We start from the raw sequence: 6,000 nt of genomic DNA, 5'->3' as shown, positions 1-6,000 counted from the left end.
CTCCCACGACCCTACTGACCCCACTTCAGTAGTTGGGGACAGTGAAAAAGATCTTTAGACTTCAGATCTGACAATCCGAATTCCAGTCCAACCATCTAACTATTACCTGTGTGACCTTAGGCAACTCACTCCTTTACTCATCAACTTTCAAGGGCTTCCTGTGGTTTCCTGAAATGATGCCTTTAACATAGCCAGGCCTGCCATGACTAATCTCGAACTAGCTTTCCTGTCTCATCCCTCCCTACTCCCAGGGATAAAGATTACAGTCAAGAAAATTGGATCACTTCTTTTCTCTTTGCTGTGCATGTTCATGCCACTATGCCTCTGTCTCTGCTGTATCTACTGGCTAAGTGCCTCCTACCTCCCTCTCTTCTTGACAAATCTTATCCACCCTTCAAGACTGTTCTCAAATACCATCTCCATAAAATCTTCCCTGATTCCCCAGCAGGAAGTCATCTTGTATTCCATACTATGAATGTGTGTATGTATAGTTGTCACAGTTTTCATACTAGAAATTTATATTTTTAAATTTACTATACATTCCCTGTGGAACACAAGCCTGGATTTTATGTATACAAATTGTTTAAATCTCTGAATCTTTTTTTTTTTTTTTGGTGAGGAAGATTGGCTCTGAACTAACATCTGTTGCCAATTTTCCTCTTTTTGCTTGAGGAAGATCATCATTGAGCTAACAGCTGTGCCAATCCTCCTCCACTTTGTATGTAGGACATCACCAGAGCCTGGCTTGATGAGCAGTGTATAGGTCTGCACCCAGGATCCAAACCTGCAAACCCCGGGCTGCTGAAGCAGAGTGTGCGAACCCAACCACTATGCCACTGGCCCGGTGTTTTAATCTTATTTTCATGTGATAACCTTTCTCAATAACAAAGCGGATGTTAAATAAGCAAACAACATTATAGTTCATTTGAGGTTAATAAGCACACACAAACACAGTCAAATAATTTCTTAATTCTTCTTCCTTCTTGTGGACTTTATATGATAATCAACCACTACAAATGTGCAAATTTTACCAAATGCATTTTAAATTTAATTATCTCTTGTGATAAAAATTGTGGCATCATTCTCTTAGATGAATACATTTTAAATATATAATTTTTTATGCAGTTTCTTTTGGAGTTAGGTTAAGTGACTATTTGTGAACTTTTCCAAATTTATGTTTGAACTAATATATGATCTTAGAAATGCAGCTCGGGGAGATAACAAAGGAATCAGCAAGTTCAGTTGTTCTCTATAGCAAATTTCAGTTTTTAGAATTGCTTCTGGAGTAAGGCGATTAATCTCACACGATGCCCACAACCTACAGGTTAGCTTAAGGACTGGGCATGTCTAATTATTAAATACAAAATAAACTATACAAAAAACAATACAACAAAATAAAAATCCACAGGTGATTTAGATGCTTAGTAAGGGCTAATGGCTGCTGTTCTAGTACCATATTGCAAGTTCATGATCATTTTAAAGGTAAGGATTCAGAAGCTCGGAAAGCAGAAGTGGCTGTGTCCAGATCACACAGAGAATGAGCAGCCAAATCTAGACTGAATCCAGGTCACCTAGCATCTGTTCAGGGCACCATTCTGCCTCTTTACTCTCTGACATCTCTTCTTCAACTTTTTCAGGGTTTTTCCATGTCTGGGCTAACTCTCTGACTGCTTTAACTTTTACAGGTAACAATCGTAGAAACAGAACAAACCAACATGTTAATTATAGTTCATTTTTAAAATTAGGTGCAGAAGTCTCACTGAGGCTTCCCTTTTGCTTGCTTGGGATTCAGAGGCAGCCAGATTTGCCCCAGGTCCAATAATCCCAAGGTATGCCTCTAGTGCTCTTGCTTAAGAGAGGTAACCTCTGACTGGAGGAAACGCACATGCTCCCCAAAGAGAAGGTATCACTTCCCGACTAACTCATTTTCCAGGCGGCAAATGACTCAATAGCTCATGAGTTCCCATGAACAGTGTGTGTGTGAATAAAAACTACAGGGGGAGCAATTTACCACAACAGAAATGAAGATATCAACTACCATATTAAGTCAAACTCTGTCACCTGTGGTAATGTGATTTTCTTTTTTTCTTTCTGTTTTTTTTGCTGAGAAAGATTACCCTTGAGCTAACACCTGTGCCAATCTTCCTCTATTTTGTAGGTGGATCGCTGCCATGGCGTGGCCACTGACAAGTGGTCGGTGCCAAACTGGGGCCGCCGAAGCGGAGTGTGCCAAACTTAACCACTAGGTCATGAGGCCGCCCCGGTAATGTGATTTTCTTAATCTGGATACTAGTTATATTGTTGTGTTTACTTTGTGAAAATTCATCATGCTGTACGCATATGATTAGTGCTATGTATTTATGTTAATCTTCCATAAAATGTTTATTTAAAATAATAACAAAAATACTAAAAAAACAGCATGACTGTAGCCTGGCATTTAGAGCTGAGCAAAAAGTGGGGAAAAATTACAAGTTCTAGAGTCAACCTTTAAAACCCAGCTTTATATCTTCCGAGATCTGTGAAGTTGGGCAAGCTGTATTACCTCCCTGAGTCTCAGAATTTTTTGTATCTCTTAGATAGAAAAAATAAATACATACTTTATGAAGATGCTGTGATGATAATATAATATTTGTAAAAAGCATCAAGTTTAGAGAGCACCTGGCCCTCAACAGGCATCGGTAACTCATTCATTTGTTTAAAGACTTTTTACATCAAGTACCGTTCTGGGATATAACGGCCAGTAAGTCAGAGTTCTTGCTCTCTAATGAGTAATTTCAATAGTATTTCCCCCCTTTTTCCCCAATATCTGATTAAAGTATAGTTTTCCAGCCTTTTCTCTCACTATCTCCCACATGATCTCCTGCTGGAGTCAGAGGAATCCCCCCACTTCCTGCTTCCCACCTCTCAGTGCTATGTGCAAACATCTTCCTCTGGGCTTACGTGAAATACCATGCTATCTTTCCAAAAACACTGCAACATCGTGTTGCCATTAGTTTACTTATATATCGAATAACAGTTGGATGGATGAGTGAATGAATGCTCTCCCCTTGTCCTGCAGTGTCTCTCTCCTTCCCTCTTTGTCACCATAAATGTTAACTCCACGTCTCCTTCCAGTCCCTGCTAGTGACACCTCTTTGCTTCTTTCCTTGATCCCCTCCATAAAGAAGCAATTTTCCTTCCTCAACACTCCAAGAGTACTTTATTTGAACTTTCTCATGGACCTCAGCGTAGCATGAAAAAGTGTGGCCTTTAGAATCTGTTAAATGTGGCGTTTGCTCTTGGATTCAACGTTATCCAGCTGGGTGGTCTTAGGTGAATAAACTTCTCTGACTCTATTTTCTCATCACTAAAAGTAGGGAAAACTATGTCTGCCTTCTAAAGCTACTGTAAGGTTTAGAAATAATGCATGTTTGAGTGGCATGTCACATGATAGCTGTTCATTGAAGAGGAGATATTATTTCAACCTTGGATAGTATAATCTATGTAGACATTCTGTCGTCTTCTATAAGGAAAAAGCCGTGTCTACCCTATCTTAGCATCATTCACCGTGCCTGTATAGAACAAATGTTCCACACGTGTTTGAATACATGGATGAACAAAAGATAAACAAATTTCTCAACACTGGTGGAGGAGAAAGAATTCCATACAAAGTCTCTAAATCCCAGATGACTATTTGGAAATCCTTCTCTGGAGATGAATATTGTAACAAGTTCCTGCCTGCTAGGGGATCATTCAGTCTTCCTGTTGCTGCACAGAAAGAAAAGGGCTGAGTGGCACAGCTCTCTCATATTGCTGTTTGAACAAGCAAATATTAGCATGATTTTAACTGGTGCTCACTGGTTGTTATTCACCAGATGGTGAACAATTTAGATTGAGTCTGCCCTAAAGGGACATTGGTTTGGCTTATGGGATATTACAGGTGATAGTATCTATATGATGAGAATGCCTTCCATTTAGATTAGATTTTGGAGGCTGGAAGCTGGTAAATGTGTTGTTAACTACTCATAAGGCCAAGTTAGAACCATGAAGGTAGGTTTCCCATTTTTGCAAAGTGCTTGTCTTTAAATTTCCTACTGTAGTGAAGTGTCAACATTGCATAATAACTATCCTCCAAGACTTTATTAAAATACTGACCTTTGCTTCAAAGCTTCTGTTTGAAAGGAGAAAAGCAAGGAGAAAAAATTAGGTCTTTTCTAACAGTCTCCAGGAGCTTTAGGCCATAAGCCAAGAAGACTCAGGCTGTCTTTTAGAAAACATGTCTTTGCTGTCACCCTGTCATTCATCTAGATATGCTCCTGTGGCAGTGCTGGTGGAGCATCACCATGAAGACAAGCATTCCATGGGAGGAGAAGCCAGTTTTAAAGGAGAAGCAACTGGGAGAATGAGGTGCTGATTCTCCCACTATGGGTATCCTGTGGGAGAATCGACTGGCCTCTGAGAACTGCAGAACTCTTGACTTAGAACAACTCTATCCAAACCCCTGTAGTAAGAGACTTGACCAAACTCTAGCATGGCTTCTAGCAGCATAAGGCTGTGCCTCTGTGATGACCCCAGCCTCCCATTAAAATGCCTGCCTGAAAAAGCTCAAGGTTACCAGGAAAATTTACTATTTGTTCTAGCCAACATCTGATGATAGGCCTCTGACCTCCCTTTCTTAGAGCATTTGCTAAAATGGGCTTACAATTGTGAATATGTATCTCTTACAACTCAGAAATATCTTTCTTGAGGACCTGAGAGCCACTCCTTTGAAATGTGGCCTCTGTCTCTCTATCCTTCTCTATGAGAGGATAGAATCCCAACTTCAATAACCGCCAACCAGCAGGTACAGCTGGCCTAATCATATTTATATTGACAATCCCTTGTACTTTTTCACTTCTCAGACTCTGCTGAGCCCCTACCTGCCCCCCCCATTCTCCCTTTAAAACACCCAAATTTCCTCTGTACTCATTGGAATAGAGCTCAGCTCTTTCATCTACCATCAGTAGTTACTGAATAAAATCTGTTTCTCTTACTTTTACTAATGTCTGGCTGTGTTTATCTTTGACATCTCTATGTAGGAGAAACCCCCATTCATGGGGCTCACCTCCATTCGGGAAGGGATCTAGGAATTCCCCTTTCACCTCTCTTCTTCCGGAGCTGTATGTAACATAGCCTGCTAGGCTGACGGATATGAATGAAGAAAGCCTCCTACTGTATAGCCAAATTTCCTCCTTCAAACTACTTGAATTTCAATAATTAGAGATATGTGTTTGGGCACATATGCACATACCTCTGAAATATAGGGCTGAGCTCTTAGTAATCCCTACCTTAACATGACTTTGTTCAATTTCCTTGTTTTCCCGTACCTAGTGAACCAAACTGAGGGAGAGAGGCTTTTATCAGGGACAGAGGCAGTAAGGAGGAAGAGGGAGAAATGACTTGGAAACAAGGGCACTCCAGAGGGAATGGAGAAAGGCATGGTTGAGTACTCCAAGGGGCTATGGAGAGCCAGAGAGCAGCAGTGCGGGACGGGTGGGGATGGAAGAAGAAAGGGCTGAGAAGTATAAAAGATGGGAACATAAAAGGCTATGGAAAGTGATATAATTATTTTTCTCCTTTTGGCTCAATCCTGCTCTTCACCTTCCTTCCAAAAACGTAAAGTAAATGTCTCTGTACTGTATTTTCCTTACCATGCTCCGAGCCAAGAAAAACTATTTATTGTTTTACTTCTTCTCTTCCAATTATTCTGGCCTTGCAGAAATGTAAATCAAAGGAGGGGGGCAAGAAATTAGTCACTTAATATCTTTGGGTCTCAGTTTAACCGTGAGAGTTTTGGACTGGATTCATAGTTCAACATATGTTTATGAAATGAGTGCTATGTGCAAAGTGCTGCCAATTTGCTGGGGAAACATCATATCATCCTCCTGGAGCTTACAGTCTAGTGAATGAGACATTCACATAGAATAATTAAACAAAGGAATTAAAGTGTAACATAATTAAGATAGAGAATAAAAGGAGTAG

Source organism: Diceros bicornis, chromosome 15 (assembly GCF_020826845.1).
Source record: "Diceros bicornis minor isolate mBicDic1 chromosome 15, mDicBic1.mat.cur, whole genome shotgun sequence".
NCBI lineage: Eukaryota > Metazoa > Chordata > Mammalia > Perissodactyla > Rhinocerotidae > Diceros > Diceros bicornis.
Note: the sequence above shows the minus strand (reverse complement) of the source record.